The sequence below is a fragment of the Microcaecilia unicolor genome, chromosome 7 (assembly GCF_901765095.1).
Source record: "Microcaecilia unicolor chromosome 7, aMicUni1.1, whole genome shotgun sequence".
Lineage (NCBI taxonomy): Eukaryota > Metazoa > Chordata > Amphibia > Gymnophiona > Siphonopidae > Microcaecilia > Microcaecilia unicolor.
This window is the reverse complement of record NC_044037.1, coordinates 148,979,786-149,001,521: the sequence shown is the minus strand read 5'-3', so window position 1 is coordinate 149,001,521 and position 21,736 is coordinate 148,979,786.

Sequence of the window (21,736 nt, the reverse complement as noted above, 5' to 3'; positions counted from 1 at the left end):
CCACTAATTAACCTGCTCAGGAGCCATTACAAGAACCTTAAGACAGGGTCGCTTCCCTTACCACACACAGTTTAATCAACCTCAGGACTGCAAAGAACACCCAGTTCGGTCAACATTAGGACCGGAAAAAAAAAGTATTTGTCAACCTTAGGACCACAAAAAAAGTATTGGTCAACCTTAGGACCACAACCCCAGCTTTGTACAAAGACAGTAGATTCCCAGAACTAGTATGCAAAGGGACGTAAACACGCCACACTCTGATCTCTTTTTTTTTTTATCAGAGGGAACCGGTTTTACTTGGCACTGCAACTCTCCACTTTACGTGGGTACAAGCCCAAACCCTCCTTTGCAAAGAGCACCAGGAGCTTACCTAAGACTACAACACTCCACTTATTTTGGGTGGGAAACCAGTCCCAAAAGTTCTCCTGTACAAAGTGTAAAACCCTAAAAAACACCTTGGTAGAGGTTAAGTAGGCGCTCAACACTCCCTCTTTTTTTTCAGGGGAAACAGCAGCCACAAAGACTTCAGCACTCCACCTTGTGGTGGGAAACAAGTCCTGAACCTTTACAAAGGGGAGATCAGTCTCCACTGAAGGGAAACTGTCTAATAAAAAAAATGCAGATTTGAGCCAGTAAAGCAAGTCTCGTTGGTGATTTAAATAGCAAGGGGTAAGTTCAAGTGAGAGCAAACCACTGGTGTCATAGTTAAAAATATTGTAAGGCAAATATTGCCAGGTCTGTTAAGACAGAGCAGAAAGCACCAGAAAAAAAAATACTTGTAAACTCAGTGTGGCAAGTCTGCTTTATCTCCGTGTACGGAACATGCAGGGTATGTTGGCAGTGTTCCCAGGAGATAGAACCTTGAGCACCGAACAAAGTTTAGTTTTAGTTAAATTAGGAGAGGAAAGAAAAGAGATTTACTGCAGTGCCAGGAGCTGAAAAAGTTAGAAAAAAAACTACTGTGGAGCAGAGGTTTAAGACAAGCAAGAGATGTCCCAGTACTTTGTAGATTCATGGGAAGTAAGATTTCCCGTTGTTCATGTAACTGAAACAGAACAAAAAGGAAATATATATATATATATATATATATATATATATATATATATATATATACATATATATTATTTTATTTTATTATTTTTTTTTTTAACAAGGGAAAACAAAGAAGGAGTTTCCCAGCAGTTAGTTATTTAAATAGTGGAAGACCGGTCAAATACAGATTAGATCCCAGCGTGCATCAGCGAAGGTGGGCTGCTTAAGGCACACGTATGGGGTCACCAAAATGTAAATAATTTGTGTGTTCCCACCAATTATTTTGACCTCGCATTCCCCCAGACTGCTCTTACACAGTCCAGGAATTAACAAGCTCCACAATCAGAAAGACACTGGGATTTAGTGGATATAAGAAGATAGTTTATTCAGCATCTTACCAAAAGCAGTACAGGTGATTAGGCATTCATATCTGGAACATGGTGGAGCAGCAGGTGTTGTCAGTCCTCTCTCTCCAGCCTTCTATATCCTTGCTCTAGCTGACACCCTTCTTATATAAATTTTTGGTACCATTCATCTCTATGGACGCTCACTTTCTCACTGGTCATCTTTGCATATTATCAGCTACTATCTTTTAAACATCAACATTTGATGTCAGTGATAGCCAAGATTCCATGTGTTCCCAAACTTCCCTAGCCCCCCCCCCCCCCCCCCAGATGATCTCATCCGGGGTGCAGCTGACCCAGTACTATCTTCATATAGCCAAAACATCTTGCCTGTGACTCTCTTGCTTGTGCCAGTCTCGCTTATTGTTTATAGAGCAGATTCCCCCACCTCTGTCAGCTCTCTGAGAACTTACTTCAGCATTTGCTGCAGTGAAATGTATCTATGTCAGAGATGATTTTTTATTTTTATAGGCCTAGCTCTTAGCCTGAGCCAGAGCCATTGACCTGTATTTCAAGCAAGTGACAGCATATTTCTACACTACTACTACACTGCTTTAGCCTTTCCTCATATGGAAGTCATCCCATCCCCATCCCCTTTATCATTAACGTCGCGGATGTTGAAGATGAGGCTGATTGAACATAGACATTGTGTACAGACTAAAAAGACTTATGAACCTCTGGTGTCGCATTGCATCGAGAAGCAGCATGATTTTGTGGACTTAAAATGTATAGTCTTGGAACAAGTCCGTGTGACTGAGTGAAGAGGTGACTTGAGGAGAGTATTAAGACAGAGAGAACAAAGATGGATATACTATCTGCAAACTGTAATCCCTAAAGGGTTAAATATATCAATTGAGTGGAAAGCGTTTCTGTGAATGGATCATGGGAGATGTAGTCTGTGCATGCTGACGTCAGCAAGTAATGAGGAAGGAAATGACGTATACATAATGAGGGGAAGCCATCCTGGATTTAAAGACGCCATTGAGAGGCTTAGTGCGTGGTGAAAGTGATAAGCTTGTGAATATGGATGCAGTGTTAAGCCCTTGAAACAGCCCGATGGTGGCGAAACAGGGTCTCCTTTATGGTCATCAAGGATTGTGAATACTGATGTTGACCAGTGGCATCGTCATCATTCAAGCTAAGTTATAAATGAGTGTTTGTTCACCGGACATATGTGATTGAAATATTGCCTCCACCCTAGTGTATTGTAAAAGGTGTTTGTACAAGTATTTCATAAATGAAGAGTGGAGTTTTTTTTTGTGAAGACTAGTGATTGAAGAGGAGTTTCTGAATACTTGAAAAGGTTTTCCTTAATAAGAGATTTCTCCATGGTTTCTGAAGTCTTTTTTTCTCCACATTTTCATGATTGAATGGAATAGAACACCTTCAATACACGGATATTTTCAGTAGAATTTGTTGGGTTATCAGTTGATTTATATTCTACTTATTCCTTTATTATATATTAGGGTAATTGAAATCACCCATTATTATTGTGTTGCCCAGTTTGTTTACGTCCATAAAGCGAATGCTACATACCTGTAGAAGGTATTCTTCGAGGACAGCAGGCTGATTGTCCTCACTGATGGGTGACGTGCACGGCAGCCCCTCCAATCGGAACACTTTCTAGCAAAGTCCTTTGCTAGTCCTCGCGCGCCGATGCGCACCGCGCAGCCGCGGCCGTCTTCCCGCCCGAACCGGCTCGTGCCGGCCAGTCTCATGTAGCAAGACAAAGAGAAGGGAAGACACAACTCCAAAGGGGAGGCGGGCGGGTTTGTGAGAACAATCAGCCTGCTGTCCTCGGAGAATACCTTCTACAGTCGCTTTCTCCGAGGACAAGCAGGCTGCTTGTTCTCACTGATGGGGTATCCCTAGCCCCCAGGCTCACTCAAAACAACAACCATGGTCAATTGGGCCTCGCAACGGCGAGGACATAACTGAGATTGACCTAAAAAATTTACCAACTAACTGAGAGTGCAGCCTGGAACAGAACAAACATGGGCCTAGGGGGGTGGAGTTGGATTCTAAACCCCGAACAGATTCTGAAGCACTGACTGCCCGAACCGACTTGTCGCGTCGGGTATCCTGCTGCAGGCAGTAATGAGATGTGAATGTGTGGACAGATGACCACGTCGCAGCTTTGCAAATCTCTTCAATAGTGGCTGACTTCAAGTGGGCTACCGACGCTGCCATGGCTCTAACATTGTGAGCCGTGACATGACCCTCAAGAGCCAGCCCAGCCTGGGAGTAAGTGAAGGAAATGCAATCTGCTAGCCAATTGGATATGGTGCGTTTTCCCACAGCCACTCCCCTCCTGTTGGGATCAAAAGAAACAAACAATTGGGCGGACTGTCTGTTGGGCTGTGTCCGCTCCAGATAGAAGGCCAATGCTCTCTTGCAGTCCAATGTGTGCAGCTGACGTTCAGCAGGGCAGGAATGAGGACGGGGAAAGAATGTTGGCAAGACAATTGACTGGTTCAGATGGAACTGCGACACAACCTTTGGCAAGAACTTAGGGTGAGTGCGGAGGACTACTCTGTTATGATGAAATTTGGTGTAAGGGGCCTGAGCTACCAGGGCCTGAAGCTCACTGACTCTACGAGCTGAAGTAACTGCCACCAAGAAAATGACCTTCCAGGTCAAGTACTTCAGATGGCAGGAATTCAGTGGCTCAAAAGGAGGGTTCATCAGCTGGGTGAGAACGACATTGAGATCCCATGACACTGTAGGAGGCTTGACAGGGGGCTTTGACAAAAGCAAACCTCTCATGAAGCGAACAACTAAAGGCTGTCCTGAGATCGGCTTACCTTCCACACGGTAATGGTATGCACTGATTGCACTAAGGTGAACCCTTACAGAGTTGGTCTTGAGACCAGACTCAGACAAGTGCAGAAGGTATTCAAGCAGGGTCTGTGTAGGACAAGAGCGAGGATCTAGGGCCTTGCTGTCACACCAGACGGCAAACCTCCTCCATAGAAAGAAGTAACTCCTCTTAGTGGAATCTTTCCTGGAAGCAAGCAAGATGCGGGAGACACCCTCTGACAGACCCAAAGAGGCAAAGTCTACGCTCTCAACATCCAGGCCGTGAGAGCCAGGGACCGGAGGTTGGGATGCAGAAGCGCCCCTTCGTCCTGTGTGATGAGGGTCGGAAAACACTCCAATCTCCACGGTTCTTCGGAGGACAACTCCAGAAGAAGAGGGAACCAGATCTGACGCGGCCAAAAAGGAGCAATCAGAATCATGGTGCCTCGGTCTTGCTTGAGTTTCAACAAAGTCTTCCCCACCAGAGGTATGGGAGGATAAGCATACAGCAGACCCTCCCCCCAGTCCAGGAGGAAGGCATCCGATGCCAGTCTGCCGTGGGCCTGAAGCCTGGAACAGAACTGAGGGACTTTGTGGTTGGCTCGAGATGCGAAGAGATCTACCAAGGGGGTGCCCCACACTTGGAAGATCTGTCGCACTACACGGGAATTGAGCGACCACTCGTGAGGTTGCATAATCCTGCTCAACCTGTCGGCCATACTGTTGTTTACGCCTGCCAGATACGTGGCTTGGAGCACCATGCCGTGACGGCGAGCCCAGAGCCACATGCTGACGGCTTCCTGACACAGGGGGCGAGATCCGGTGCCCCCCTGCTTGTTGATATAATACATGGCAACCTGGTTGTCTGTCTGAATTTGGATAATTTGGTGGGACAGCCGATCTCTGAAAGCCTTCAGAGCGTTCCAGATCGCTCGTAACTCCAGAAGATTGATCTGCAGATCGCGTTCCTGGAGGGACCAGCTTCCTTGGGTGTGAAGCCCATCGACATGAGCTCCCCACCCCAGGAGAGACGCATCCGTGGTCAGCACTTTTTGTGGCTGAGGAATTTGGAAAGGACATCCCAGAGTCAAATTGGACCAAATCGTCCACCAATACAGGGATTTGAGAAAACTCGTGGACAGGTGGATCACGTCTTCTAGATCCCCAGCAGCCTGAAACCACTGGGAAGCTAGGGTCCATTGAGCAGATCTTATGTGAAGGCGGGCCATGGGAGTCACATGAACTGTGGAGGCCATGTGGCCCAGCAATCTCAACATCTGCCGAGTTGTGATCTGCTGGGACGCTCGCACCCGCGAGACGAGGGACAACAAGTTGTTGGCTCTCGTCTCTGGGAGATAGGCGCGAGCCGTCCGAGAATCCAGCAGAGCTCCTATGAATTCGAGTTTCTGCACAGGGAGAAGATGGGACTTTGGATAATTTATCACAAACCCCAGTAGCTCCAGGAGGCGAATAGTCATCTGCATGGACTGCAGGGCTCCAGCCTCGGATGTGTTCTTCACCAGCCAATCGTCGAGATATGGGAACACGTGTACCCCCAGTCTGCGAAGTGCCGCTGCTACTACAGCCAAGCACTTTGTGAACACTCTGGGCGCAGAGGCGAGCCCAAAGGGTAGCACACAGTACTGGAAGTGACGTGTGCCCAGCTGAAATCGCAGATACTGTCTGTGAGCTGGCAGTATCGGGATGTGCGTGTAGGCGTCCTTCAAGTCCAGAGAGCATAGCCAATCGTTTTCCTGAATCATGGGAAGAAGGGTGCCCAGGGAAAGCATCCTGAACTTTTCCTTGACCAGATATTTGTTCAGGGCCCTTAGGTCTAGGATGGGACGCATCCCCCCTGTTTTCTTTTCCACAAGGAAGTACCTGGAATAGAATCCCAGCCCTTCTTGCCCGGATGGCACGGGCTCGACCACATTGGCGCTGAGAAGGGCGGAGAATTCCTCTGCAAGTACCTGCTTGTGCTGGAAGCTGTAAGACTGAGCTCCCGGTGGACAATTTGGAGGTTTTGAGGCCAAATTGAGGGTGTATCCTTGCCGGACTATTTGGAGAACCCACTGATCGATAGGAGGTTATGAGAGGCCACCTTTGGTGAAAAGCTTTCAACCTCCCTCCGACTGGCAGGTCGCCCGGCACTGACACTTGGATGTCGGCTATGCGCTGCTGGAGCCAGTCAAAAGCTCGTCCCTTGCTTTTGCTGGGGAGCCGAGGGGCCTTGCTGAGTCGCACGCTGCTGACGAGAGCGAGCGCGCTGGGGCTTAGCCTGGGCCGCAGGCTGTCGAGAAGGAGGATTGTACCTACGCTTGCCAGAAGAGTAGGGAACAGTCTTCCTTCCCCCAAAAAATCTTCTACCTGTAGAGGCTGAATGCTGCCAGCGGGAGAACTTGTCGAAAGTGGTGTCCCGCTGGTGGAGCTGCTCTACCACCTGCTCGACTTTCTCTCCAAAAATATTATCCGCACGGCAAGGCGAGTCCGCAATCCGCTGCTGGATTCTATTCTCCAGGTCGGAGGCACGCAGCCATGAGAGTCTGCGCATCACCACACCTTGAGCAGCGGCCCTGGACGCAACATCAAAGGTGTCATACACCCCTCTCGCCAGGAATTTTCTGCACGCCTTCAGATGCCTGACCACCTCCTGAAATGGCTTGGCTTGCTCAGGGGGGAGCTTGTCCACCAAGCCCGCCAACTGCCGCACATTGTTCCGCATGTGTATGCTCATGTAGAGCTGGTAGGACTGAATTTTGGCCACGAACTAGAACTCTTGGCCTTCTTTAGGGCCAAATCCACAACTCCAGAGTCATGAGGCAACTGAGTGCGCATCAGCTCTGGGTCCCCATGGATCCGGTACTGGGACTCGATCTTCTTGAGAATGTGGGGATTACTTAGAGGATTGGTCCATTTCGCCAGCAATGTCTTTTTGAGGACATGATGCATGGGTACTGTGGACGCTTCCTTAGGTGGAGAAGGATAGTCCAGGAGCTCAAACATTTCAGCCCTGGGCTCGTCCTCCACAACCACCGGGAAGGGGATGGCCATAGACATCTCCCGGACAAAGGAAGCGAAAGACAGACTCTCAGGAGGAGAAAGCTGCCTTTCAGAAAAGGGAGTGGGATCAGAAGGAAGACCCTCAGACTCCTCGTCAGAGAAATATCTGATGTCCTCTTCCTCTTCCCACGAGGCCTCACCATCGGTGTCAGACACAAGTTCACGGACCTGTGTCTGCAACCGTGCCCGGCTCGACTCCGTGGAACCACGGCCACGGTTAGAGCGTCGAGAGGTAGACTCCCTCGCCCGCACTTGCGAAGCTCCCTCCGCCAACGTAGTCGGGGAGCCTTCCTGGGAGGCTACCGCACTCTGTACCGCAAGCGGCACCGATGTTGGAGACCTCACCCCGGGCAATGGACCAGCCAGCGCCTCGCTCGACGGTACCGGTGGCGCAAGCACCCCCAGTACCGGAGGGGTAGGGCGCAACAGCTCTCCCAGGATCTCTGGGGTGAACGGCCCGGAGGCTCTCGTGCAGAGCGGCTGTGGAAAAAGACATGGAAGCCGATGCAGGAGTCGATGTCAGAACCTGTTCCGGGCGTGGAGGCTGTTCCGGGCTGTCCAAAGGGGAGCGCACCGACACCTCTTGAACAGAGGGCGAGCGGTCCTCTCGGTGCCGATGCCTACTGGGTGCCAACTCCCTCTGCGACCCAGAGCTCTCGGTGCCGACACGGGAAGGGGACCGGTGACGATGCTTCTTCCATTTTTTTTGGACGAAGCATGTCACCGGAGCTTCCCGGCACCGACGAGGAGAACATAGAATCCAGCCGTCTCTTCCTCGGGGGTGCTGTACCGCAGGAGCCCTCAGGGTAGGGGGAGACCCACCCGAAGGCTCACCGCCACCAGCAGGGGAATGGACAGCCCTCACCTGCACTCCAGACGAAGCACCACCGTCCGACGACATCAGCAGACGAGGAGGTCGCGATACCACCGACGCCAACGCAGCCCTCCGATGTCGCCCCGATGCAGAGGGCCGATGCCTCGATGCAATCGGGGGCGAGGATGAAGGTCCGGGCGCCGACGACGTCGAAGCAGTCGATACTCCCGGTGCCGATGCCGACGAAGAGCCCGAGAACAAAACGTTCCACTGGGCTAATCTCGCTACCTGAGTCCGCTTTTGCAAAAGAGAACACAGACTACAGGCCTGCAGGCGGTGCCCAGCCCCCAGACACTGAAGACACGACGCGTGCCTGTCAGTGAGCGAGATTACCCGGGCGCACTGGGTGCACTTCTTGAAGCCGCTGGAAGACTTCGATGTCATGGGCGGAAAAATCGCGCCAGCGAGATCAAAACTCGAAATGGCGAAAATGGCACCACAAAAATAGGGGGAAGAAAACTTCGAACCGAGGCCTAAATAGGGCCTACCCCGACGACGAAAGAAAACTTACCGGGGCAAAACTAGAAGTACGGGAAGGGAGAAAACCATAAAGGTCTCCTTCCGACACCTTTTTTTTTTTTTAAAGCAAAGTCGAAAAATGACGCGCGAGGTCAACTTTCGGGGCGCGAACGGCGAAACATGACCGTACCGAGCGCGGACAAAAGAAGACTGGCTGGCACGAGTCGGTTCGGGCGGGAAGACGGCCGCGCGAGGACTAGCAAAGGACTTTGCTAGAAAGTGTTCCGATTGGAGGGGCTGCAGTGGACGTCGCCCATCAGTGAGAACAAGCAGCCTGCTTGTCCTCGGAGAATTTCCTTTAACATTTCTGCATTCGTCTGTTCATCCTAGCCAGGCAGACGGTAGTACACTCCTATCACTATCCTTTTCCCCTTTACACATGGCATTTCAATCCATAGTGATTCCAAGAAGGTAAAATTATGTATCATACCTGATAATTTTCTTTCCATTAATCATAGCTGATCAATCCCTAGACTGGTGGGTTGTGTCTATCTACCAGCAGGTGGAGATAGAGAGCAAACTTTTGCCTCCCTATATGTGGTCATGTGCTGCCGGAAACTCCTCAGTATGTCGATATCAAAGCTCCATCCGCAGGACTCAGCACTTAGAGAATTACACCCACAAAGGGACACTCTGCCCAGCTCACCACCGCTGAAACGGGGGAGGGGAATTAACCCAGCTCATCCCCACACAAGTGGGGGAGGGGAATCCGTCCAGCTCATCCCCGCGGAGCGGGGGAGGGACACCACCCCGCCGATGCGGGGGGATCTGGCTTATCCTGCAACCGCAACCGCGGGAGGAGCTGACTGACCCTAACACCGCCGAAGCGGGAGGGGTACAAAGCTGCCCTACAGCCGCACGAAGCGGGAGGGAGTGCCGGCAGAATTTAAGTCTCAAACCAGCCCCGTAAAACGGAGGGGAGAGTAATTCAGCAGCTCACTGTAACACAAACTCGTCTCAACTCTTGAAGAATCCAATTGAAAAAACTTGAACACAAAGTCCTCCTGAAGTAACTGAAGACTAAACTTGAACCTGAAATGCAACCAGAATATAAACAGTACAGATATCTGGGAGGGGCTATGGATTGATCAGCTATGATTAATGGAAAGAAAATTATCAGGTATGATACATAATTTTACCTTCCATATCATCATGCTGATCAATCCATAGACTGGTGGGATGTACCGAAGCAGTACTCACCCAGGGCGGGACATTGAAATCCCTGACTGCAACACTGAAGCTCCAAACCGGGCCTCCGCCCGAGCAGCCACAGTCAAGCGGTAATGCTTGGAGAAGGTATGGGCCTATGCCCAAGTTGCCGCCTTGCATATCTCTTCCAAGGAGATGGACCCGGCCTCTGCCATCGAGGCCGCCTGAGCTCTAGTGGAGTGAGCCTTCAGCTGGATAGGCGGCACCTTCCCCGCGGCCACATAAGCCGCCGCAATGGCTTCCTTGACCCATCTTGCCACTGTAGGCTTAGCAGCCTGCAGACCCTTACGAGGACCTGCAAACAGGACAAACAGATGATCCGACTTCCGGAAATCATTGGTCACTTCCAAGTATCTGAAGATGACTCGTCTCACATCCAGATATTTGAGAGCAGCGTATTCCTCTGGGTAGTCCTCCCTACGAAAGGAAGGGAGACAGAGCTGCTGATTCACATGGAAGCGAGAAACAATCTTGGGCAGGAAGGAAGGCACTGTGCGAATAGTCACTCCTGCCTCAGTGAACTGCAGAAAAGGCTCTCGACATGAGAGTGCCTGGAGCTCGGAAACTCTTCTAGCTGAAGTGATAGCCACCAAAAAGACTGCTTTCAACGTCAGGTCTTTCAGAGATGCCCTCGACAAGGGTTCAAAAGGCGGCTTCTGTAATGCTCTTAGCACCAGGTTGAGATTCCACGCAGGCACCACTGAGTGCAGAGGAGGGCGCAGGTGATTAACACCCTTGAGAAAACGCACCACATCTGGCTGCGAAGCCAGGGAAGCACCCTTCAGGCGGCCCCTGAAGCAAGCCAGGGCCGCTACCTGGACTTTAAGGGAACTGAGGGACAGGCCTTTCTCCAGACCTTCTTGCAGGAATGCCAACACTGAAGAAATTGGAGCAGAGAATGGAGAAAATGAGCCTGCTTCACACCACGCTGCAAAGATACGCCAAACCCTGGCGTAAGCAGTAGAAGTAGAGCGCTTCCTCGCTCTCAGCATAGTGGCGATGACCTTGTCTGAGAAGCCCTTCTTCCTCAGACGCTGCCGCTCAATAGCCAGGCCGTAAGACCAAAGGGGGAGGGATCCTCCATCACCATGGGACCCTGATGCAACAGGCCCTGCTTCACTGGCAGGCGCAGAGGGTGGTCCACTGAGAGCCTGATCAAGTCCGCATACCAGGGACGTCTGGGCCAGTCTGGACCCACCAGGATTATCCGGCCCGGATGCTTTGCCACCCGGTCTAGCACCCTGCCCAACATGGGCCAGGGCAGGAACACATAGAGAAGATCCTGTGCCGGCCACTGTTGGAGAAGAGCATCTACTCCCAGGGATCGAGGGTCCCGTCCTCTGCTGAAAAAGCGCGGCACTTGGCAATTGGCCGATGACGCCATCAGGTCTAGGCTCGGCTGGCCCCAGCGCTTCGTGATGTCCAAGAACGCCTGAGCCGATAACTGCCACTCTCCGGGATCCAAGGTATGGTGACTGAGAAAGTCCGCCTTGACATTCATGACTCCGGCAATGTGGGCCGCTGACAGCTTCTCCAGGCTCGCTTCCGCCCACTGGCATAAATTCATGGCCTCCTTGGCTAGAGGGGCGCTCTTGGTACCTCCTTGGCGGTTGACATAGGCCACAGCCGTGGCATTGTCCGACAGGACCCTTACTGGCTTCAACGCCAGAATCGGGAGGAACTGCAATAGCGCCAACCGAATGGCTCTGAGTTCCAGGAGGTTGATGGACCACTTTGCCTCTGCAGGAGACCAGAGCCCCTGCGCTGTCCTTCCCAATCAGTGGGCTCCCCAGCCCGTCAAAGAGGCGTCCGTCGTAATGACAATCCACTCCGGGGTTACAAGAGGCATCCCTGCAGACAACTTGTCTGTCTTCAGCCACCAGCTCAGCGCCTTGCGCACTGCTGGATCCAAGGGAAGGCGCACAGCATAATCCTCCGACACCGGAGTCCAGCGCTGCAGCAGAGAGTGTTGAAGTGGTCTCATATGAGCCCTGGCCCAGGGCACTACATCCATCGTGGCCGTCATAGAGCCCAACAGCTGCACATAGTCCCAAGCCCGAAGGGGAGAGGCTACTAGGAACTGGTCCATCTGAGCCTGAAGTTTGACAATCCGATTGTCCGGCAGGAACACTCTGCCCACTTGGGTGTCGAATCGAACTCCCAGATACTCCAGGGACTGAGTTTGGCGCAGCTGGCTTTTCTCCCAGTTGATGATCCACCCCAGGGAGCTCAAAAGAGCAACCACCCGGTTCACAGCTTTGCCGCACTCTGCATAAGAGGGGGCTCGGATCAACCAGTCGTCCAGATAAGGATGGACTTGTACTCCTTCCTTTGGCAGGAAGGCCGCGATGACCACCATTACTTTGGAGAAGGTCCGCGGAGCAGTAGCCAACCCGAACGGGAGGGCTCTGAACTGGAAGTGTCGGCCCAGGACTGCAAAACGCAGAAAGCGTTGATGAGGAGGCCAGATGGGAATATCCAAGTATGCTTCCTTGATGTCCAAGGATGCCAGGAACTCTCCTGCCTTCACTGCCGCTATAACAGAGCGGAGAGTCTCCATGCGAAAGTGCCAAACTTTCAAGGCCCGATTGACCCCTTTGAGGTCGAGGATAGGCCGTACAGAACCTCCTTTCTTTGGTACCACAAAGTAAATGGAGTAACGTCCCTTGCCAAGCTGATTTTCTGGCACCGGAACGACCGCACCCAGGCGGATCAGATTGTCCAAGGTCTGCTGCACTGCCACAGCTTTGACCGGAGACTTGCAGGGGGAGAGTACAAACCCGTCTCTTAAGGGTCGGCAGAACTCTAGCTTGTAGCCGTCTCTGATGACTTCTAGCACCCAAGCGTCTGAAGTTACTCTGGTCCACTCGCCCAGAAACGAGGACAGGCGTCCTCCAATCTGCACTGGGCCATGGACCAAGACCCCGTCATTGGGTACGAGACCCTGGGGGAGGACCGGAGGGCGTACCTCCGGGACGGCGGTCTCTACGAAAGGAATGCTGCTTGGGGGAGAAGTTCCTCTTGAAGGAAGAGGGGCGGTACCGACGGACTTCTTGAAACCGTCCTCTGGAGTTACCGGGGCGAGCACTGATCCGAGCCCTGGCCTCTGGTAACCTCTTGCCCTTAGATGTGCCGAGATCGGTCACAATTTTGTCCAGCTCGACCCCAAAGAGCAGCTTGCCTTTAAAAGGCAACTTAGCCAGGCGGGACTTAGAGGCATGGTCCGCAGACCAATGCTTCAGCCATAGCCACTGCCGCGCAGAGATTGTCTGAGCCATAACTTTAGCTGAGGCTCTCAAGACATCATACAGTAAGTCTGCCAAATAAGCCAAGCCCGATTCCAGGGCCGGCCAATCAGCCCTCAAGGAAGGATCCGAGGGGGAAGCCCACTGCACAATCGTCAGGCACGCCCTGGCCACATAGGAGCCGCAAACTGAGGCCTGCAAACTTAAAGCAGCCGCCTCGAAGGACGACCTTAAGGCCGCCTCCAATCTTCTATCTTGGGCGTCCTTCAGGGCCGTGCCACCTTCCACCGGCAACGCCGTTTTCTTAGTCACCGCAGTGATTAAAGAATCCACGGTAGGCCAAAGGAAGGCCTCACGTTCACTTTCAGGCAAAGGATAGAGGCGGGACATAGCCCTAGCCACTTTGAGGCTCGCTTCCGGGACATCCCATTGAGCCGAAGTTAAAGTGTGCATGGCATCATGCACGTGGAAGGTTCTAGGCGGGCGCTTCGTCCCCAGCATAATGGCGGAGCCAACAGGGGCTGAGGGAGAGACGTCCTCTGGAGAGGAAATTTTCAAAATGCTCATGGCCTGCATTAACAGGTTGGGCAAATCCTCTGAGCGAAAGATCCGCACTGCAGAGGGGTCATCCGCTCCATCCGGGCGGGAATCCGTCTCCTCCAAGGAATCCCCAAAGGACCGTTGGGAGAACTCAGATACGCTGCCCTCATCTACATCAGAGGAGACAAAGTCCTCTAAGGCCTGGGAATCCACCCGAGGGCGTTTACTTCCGGAGGCCTCAACCCCTTTATCGGACAAGGGAGCAGGGGCAGCGTTTTGCATAAGGAAGGCCTGATGCAGCAGCAAAATAAACTCGGGGGAGAAACCCCACAGACGCACCCTCAACCGGCACTCGCAAGAGCGGGGGAGAAACATGCTGCGCATCCAAAATGGCGTCCGGCGCGACACTCCGCGAAGGAGCCGTGTGGGAAGAACGGCGCTTAACTTTAGCCGCTTTTTTGCCGTCGCCCAAATCAAGGGCGGCCATGGCATTAACGTCTCCCAGCTCAAGGGCGGTCCAAGAAGCCGTCCGAGCAGAGTGGCCGGCCAAGATGGCGGAGGCGAGCAGCGGGGAATGGGCGTTTATGGCGGGAAAAACCGCCGCGCCGGAGGGAGAACTGGGACACTGACCGGCCTCCAAACTGACACCCAACAAGGGCGAATCAGACTTTAAGACCCCCGCATCCCCGCTAGAAGCGCACACGCGGTCTAGGGAGCGATTCTTCGCGCCCCTCGCCCTCCGACGCCATAGGCCACGTGGAGATTGATCGTGGAACCCCCTGCCCGCTATAAAAAGGTAAAAATTACCTGCTTCTTGCTCCGAGCTGTGACCTGGTGTCCCAGTGAGTAGCTGCAATAAACGTTTAAATAAACGTCTTTAAGGACGTCCAAAATTTTTATTTTTATTTATTTATTTATTTTTTTTTAACGGAGCCAGCGGGAGGGGGGAGAAAAGGAGGGACCTGGCGCCACCAGGTTTGCACTTGCTCAAGAAGAGCCCTCAACCCCAGGTACTCAACAAAACCTAAAAATTAGGCTTGGAGACCTAGCCAGAGCTGCTGCTGTGTGTGACCACCACCTGCTGAGATAGAGAACATACTGAGGAGTTTCCGGCAGCACATGACCACATATAGGGAGGCAAAAGTTTGCTCTCTATCTCCACCTGCTGGTAGATGGACACAACCCACCAGTCTATGGATTGATCAGCATGATGATATGGAAGTGTTTTGTTTCCTGCAGAATTTTCAATCTATTAGATTCAAGGCTCTCGTTAATATACAATGCTACCCCTCCACCCATTATATTCCTATGGGTGCCTCTAACATTAGCTCACGCTAAAAACTTTGCTTACCTACAGCAAGGCTTAGTAAACAGGGCCCTAAACATTTAAGACATTATAATTTAAATTAAGAGGACTTTAAAACGTTGCTTCATAAACTAAATAAAATCATTGCATACAATAAAACATGAAAAGTGTATTTCCAATGCCTAATACAAGAATAAATATGTAAAAATGCATAGATTGGTGACTAGAGTAAATGAATAACTTAAGATTACTCCAAAATGGGAAATACATATAATGGCAAGAAACAGAACTTTACCTTATTATAGATACAAATTCATCAAATAGCGAGTCACACATCCACATACTAAAAGGAAATATAAACTCAAGCACACATCTAATTGAAGTACTGCTAATGTCATTTATATCATTCAATGCCCATGCCAGCTGAATGTACACTGGTAAAACCAAGAGAATGATAAAGACGAGGATAATTCAACATCACAGTAACATCAATAGAAATAATGAATCAGCACCTTTGGTAAACCATTGGCGGACTGCTGGATATATGTTAGACAATGTGAAATTCTTTGTCTTCAAGGTCTCATATTCGGTAAAACAAAATATGAAAGTGCTAAGCCCCTACAAGAAAAGCTACACTGGCTCCCACTTAAAGAACGCATCACGTTCAAAATTTGCTCCCTAGTTCACAAAATCATTCACGGAGATGCCCCAGCCTACATGTCAGACCTGATAGACTTACCACCCAGGAATGCAAAAAAATCATCCCGCACATTCCTTAATCTTCACTTCCCCAACTGTAAAGGTCTAAAATACAAACTTACACATGCGTCAACCTTTTCATACCTGAGCACACAAGTCTGGAACGCGCTGCCCCGCAACTTAAAAATGATTTATGAATTAACTAACTTCTGCAAACTACTGAAGACCAATCTCTTTAACAAGGTATAAAACAAAGATCAACAAATGTGAACTCCTCCACATACATCCAGAATTGTCTTATAATATTTGCTTGTTATACTACTATCATGTTTTATCATTATAATGTTACCCAAGATCCTTCTGTAATACTAAATGCCTATTTTCTTATATATTTCCACCATTCATGATGTATTGTAAGCCACATTGAGCCGGGAAAATGTGGGATACAAATGCAATAAATAAATAAATTGGTACTAGGGAAATGTGGATAAGCTATGCTCCAGGAAGAACAAAGACTTATTTTTCTTTTCCAGATTTTAGTTCCTTTAGGACTCAATTTAACATAGATTATACACCTTTCCTGTAGAATATATATCCTCCGGGGTTCAATAAGACCGGTCTTTAACCCTCACATATTTCCTACACCTTAGTAGGTGTTCCTTTTCATCCCACTGCATTTACATTTTTGTATTCATCTCACATCATATAGTATACACTTTTGAATATTTAGAAATTAACACATTAACACACATGCACTTTTAACCCATTTGTTGTTATTCTATATGTATTTAATACTCTTTTTATTCATCACTTATTCATATTTATCCACACATGTATTATTTTAGACAATCAGGGGCATTTTCGAAAGAGAAGGGCGCCCATCTTCCGACACAAATTGGGAGATGGGCCTCCTCTCAGGGTCGCCTAAATCGGCATAACCGAAAACCGATTTTGGGCGTCCTCAACTGCTTTCCGTCGCGGGGATGACCAAAGTTCCCTTGGGCATGTCAGCAGTGTATCGAAGGCGGGACGAGGGCGTGCTTAAGAGATGTGCGTCCTTGGCCAATAATGGAAAAAAGAAGGGCATACCTGACGAGCATTTGGCCGACTTTACTTGGTCCATTTTTTTTCATGACCAAGCCTCAAAAAGGTGCACGAACTGACAAGATGACCACTGGAGGGAATTGGGGATGACCTCCCCTGACTCCCCCATTGTGTGACTAACCCCCTCCCACCCTGAAAAAAACAACTTTAAAAACTTTTTTGCCAGCCTGAAATTTCATTGCAGCAGTATGCAGGTCCCTGGGAGGGGAAGTATGTGTGTGTCAGCGGAGGTACAGCGAAGGCGTGGACGTCCTTCTTTCAAACATTTTGGACGTCCTTGTCAGCAATCGTTGTCTAGGGATGGTCCCAGGTCTTGTTCACAGAGGCAGTAGGTTCGTAGAGGCAGTCGGGTCCAGGTTTAATATTAATCTAAGTATGTCAAGCTGGTTACATATTAATTTAAGTAGAGAGGTGTGGTAACCTGGTTGTCTGTCTGAATTTGGATAATTTGGTGGGACAGCCGATCTCTGAAAGCCTTCAGAGCGTTCCAGACCGCTCGCAACTCCAGGAGATTGATCTGTAGACCTTGTTCCTGGAGGGACCAGCTTCCCTGGGTGTGAAGCCCATCGACATGAGCTCCCCACCCCAGGAGAGACGCATCCGTAGTCAGCACTTTTTGTGGCTGAGGAATTTGGAAAGGACGTCCCAAAGTCAAATTGGACCAAATCGTCCACCACTGCAGGGATTTGAGAAAACTCGTGGACAGGTGGATCACGTCCTCTAGATCCCCAGCAGCCTGAAACCACTGGGAAGCTAGGGTCCATTGAGCGGATCACATGTGAAGACGGGCCATGGGAGTCACATGAACTGTGGAGGCCATGTGGGCCAGCAATCTCAACATCTGCCGAGCTGTGATCTGCTGGGACGCTCGCACCTGAGAGACGAGGGACAACAAGTTGTGGGCTCTCGTCTCTGGGAGATAGGCACGAGCCGTCCGAGAATCCAGCAGAGCTCCTATGAACTCGAGTCTTTGTACTGGGAGAAGGTGGGACTTCGGATAATTTATTACAAACCCCAGTAGCTCCAGGAGGCGAATAGTCATCTGCATGGACTGTAGAGCTCCTGCCTCGGATGTGTTCTTCACCAGCCAATCGTCGAGATAGGGGAACACGTGCACTCCCAGCCTGCGAAGTGCCGCTGCTACTACAGCCAGGCACTTCGTGAACACTCTGGGCGCAGAGGCGAGCCCAAAGGGTAGCACACAGTACTGGAAGTGACGTGTGCCCAGCTGAAATCGCAGATACTGCCTGTGAGCTGGCAGTATCGGGATGTGCGTATAGGCGTCCTTCAAGTCCAGAGAGCATAGCCAATCGTTTTCCTGAATCATGGGAAGAAGGGTGCCCAGGGAAAGAATCCTGAACTTTTCCTTGACCAGATATTTGTTCAGGGCCCTTAGGTCTAAGATGGGATGCATCCCCCCTGTTTTCTTTTCCACAAGGAAGTACCTGGAATAGAATCCCAGCCCTTCTTGCCCGGATGGCATGGGCTCGACCGCATTGGCGCTGAGAAGGGCGGAGAGTTCCTCTGCAAGTACCTGCTTGTGCTGGAAGTTGTAGGACTGAGCTCCCGGTGGGCAATTTGGAGACTTCGAGGCCAAATTGAGGGTGTATCCTTGCCGGACTATTTGAAGAACTCAACGGTTGGAGGTTACAAGAGGCCACCTTTGGTGAAAAATTTTCAACCTCCCCCCGACCGGCAGATCGCCCGGCACGGACACGTTGATGTCGGCTATGCTCTGCTGGAGCCAGTCAAAAGCTCGTCCCTTGCTTTTGCTGGGGAGCCGTGGGGCCTTGCTGAGGCGCACGCTGCTGACGAGAGCGAGCGCGCTGGGGCTTAGCCTGGGCCGCAGGCTGTCGAGAGGGAGGATTGTACCTACACTTACCAGAAGAGTAGGGAACAGCCCTCCTTCCCTTATAAAAACGTCTACCTGAAGAGGTAGAGGCTGAAGGCTGCCGGCGGGAGAACTTGTCGAAAGCGGTATCCCGCTGGTGGAGCTGTTCTACCACCAGTTCGACTTTTTCTCCAAAAATGTTGTCCGCTCGGCAAGGAGAGTCCGCAATCCGCTGCTGGATCCTATTCTCCAGGTCGGAGGCACGCAGCCATGAGAGTCTGCGCATCACCACACCTTGAGCAGTGGCCCTGGACGCAACATCAAAGGTATCATATACCCCTCTGGCCAGGAATTTTCTGCACGCCTTCAGCTGCCTGACCACCTTCTGAAACGGCTTGGCTTGCTCAGGAGGGAGCTTGTCCACCAAGCCCGCCAACTGCCGCACATTGTTCCGCATATGGATGCTCGTGTAGAGCTGGTAAGACTGGATTTTGGCCACGAGCATAGAGGAATGATAGGCCTTCCTCCCAAAGGAGTCTAAGGTTCTGGAGTCTTTGCCCGGGGGCACCGAAGCATGCTCTGTAGAACTCTTAGCCTTCTTTAGGGCCAGATCCCCCACACCAGAGTCGTGAGGCAACTGCGTGCGCATCAGCTCTGGGTCCCCATGGATCCGATACTGGGATTCGATCTTCTTGGGAATGTGGGGATTAGTTAGAGGCTTGGTCCAGTTCGCCAGCAATGTCTTTTTTAGGACATGATGCATGGGTACTGTGGACGCTTCCTTAGGTGGAGAAGGATAGTCCAGGAGCTCAAACATTTCAGCCCTGGGCTCATCCTCCACAACCACCGGGAAGGGGATGGCCGTATACATCTCCCGGACAAAGGCCGCGAAAGACAGACTCTCGGGAGGAGAAAGCTGCCTTTCAGGAGAGGGAGTGGGATCAGAAGGAAGGCCATCAGACTCCTCGTCAGAGAAACATCTAACGTCCTCCTCCACCTCCCACGAGGCCTCACCATCGGTATCAGACACAAGTTCACGAACCTGTGTCTGAAGCCATGCCCGACTCGACTCCGTGGAAACACGGCCACGGTAGGAGCGTCGAGAGGTGGACTCCCTCGCCAGCACCGGCAAAGCTCCCTCCGCCGACGTCGTCGGGGAGTCCGCCTGGGAGGCGGCCGTAGCCGGTACCGCTTGACCAGGGACCTCACCCCGGGCAAGGGGCCCGCCGTCGCCTCACTCGATGGTACCGGTGGCGCAAGCACCCCCGGTACCGGAGAAGGGCGCAACAGCTCTCCCAGAATCTCTGGAAGAACGGCCCGGAGACTCTCGTGCAGAGCGGCTGTGGAGAAAGACTGGGAAGCCGATGCAGGTGTCGAGGTCATAGTCTGTTCCGGGCGTGGAGGCGGTTCCGGGCTGTCCAAGGGGGAGCGCATCGACACCTCCTGAACAGAGGGTGAGTGGTCCCCCCCGGTGCCGATGCCTACTGGGTGCCGACTGCCTCGGCGACCCAGAGCTCTCGGTACCGAGATGGGAAGGAGACCGGTGACGATGCTTCTTTGACTTCTTCAAGCGAAGCATGTCACCGGAGCTTCCCGGTACCGACGAGGAGGACATAGAATCCAACCGTCGCTTCCTCGGGGCCGAGGCCGAAGAAGGTCGATCTCGGGGGGGCTGTACCGCAGGAGCCCTCAGGGTAGGGGGAGACCCACCCGAAGGCTCACCGCCACCAGCAGGGGAATAGACAGCCCTCACCTGCACTCCAGATGAAGCACCACCATCCGACTACATCAGCAACAGCGGAGGCCTCGGTACCACCGACGTCGACGCAGCCTTTCGATGCCTCGGTACCGACGATGCAGGAGGTCGGATCCTCGATGCAGTCGATGCCGAGGTCGATGACTTCGATGCTGTCGATGCCGATGCGCTCGGTGTGTCCTGTGCTGTTGTCGTCGAAGAGCCCGAGAACAACGCGTTCCACTGGGCCAATATCGCTACCTGAGTCCGCTTTTTCAAAAGAGCGCAAAGACTACAGGCCTGCGGGCGGTGTCCAGCCCCGAGACACTGAAGATACGATGCGTGCCTATCAGTGAGCGAGATTACCCGGGCGCACTGGGTGCACTTCTTGAAGCCGCTGGAAGACTTCGATGACATGGGCGGAAAAATCACACCGGCGAAATCAAAATTCGCGGCGATGACGGAAGGCACCAAAAAGAAGGGAGAAAAAACCCGTACCAAGGCCAAAAAGGCCGGTCCCAAAAGCGAAGGAAACTTACGCGGGGCAAAAGCTGGAAGCATGGGAAAGGGGTAAAGACCGTAAAGGTCCTTCTTTTTTTTTTTTTTAAGCGAAAATCGCGAAGACGCGCGAGGTCAACTTGAGGGGCACGAAACGGCGGCAAAACACGACCGTCCCGAGCGCGGACAAAAGAAGACTGACGAACATGAGCCGGTTCGGGCGGGAAGACAGCCACGCATGCGCGCGAGGGCTAGCAAAGGCCTTTGCTAGTGAAGATTCCGATTGTAGGGGGCTGCCGTGGACGTCACCCATCAGTGAGAACAAGCAGCCTGCTTGTCCTCGGAGAATACACTGTCAGCTACCACATTTGCTTATTTCTGATCTGACGAAGAAAGGCAACCTTCGAAAGCTAATCAAGAAATGTATTAAGTTATGTCCAATAAAAAAGGTATCATCTTATTTTCTTTTCCATGTTTTAATTTTGTTTGATTTATATTAATTTAAGTATGTCCAGCAATCCTGACAGTCTTGAACTGACTCCCCCCCACAGAGACGGCCAAATTTCAAAGGAGTGGAGTGGAGGAGTGACCTAGTGGTTAGAGCACTGGCCTTGCAATCCAGAGGTGGCCGGTTCAAATCCCACTGCTGCTACTTGTGAACCAAAATCCAAATAAATAAAGGGGGTGTCAGAGGCATAGCAGGCATGGACATCCTTCTCACAGAAACATCCAGGCATAGACATTCTTCTCACAGAAACATTACATTTGGACGTCCTCAACTGCCATTGCAGGGATGGAGGCATAGCGAAGGACGTCCTTCACTCATACTCTAAAAAAAAAAAAAAAAAAAGACGTCCCTGACGAGCACTTGGACGTTTTCA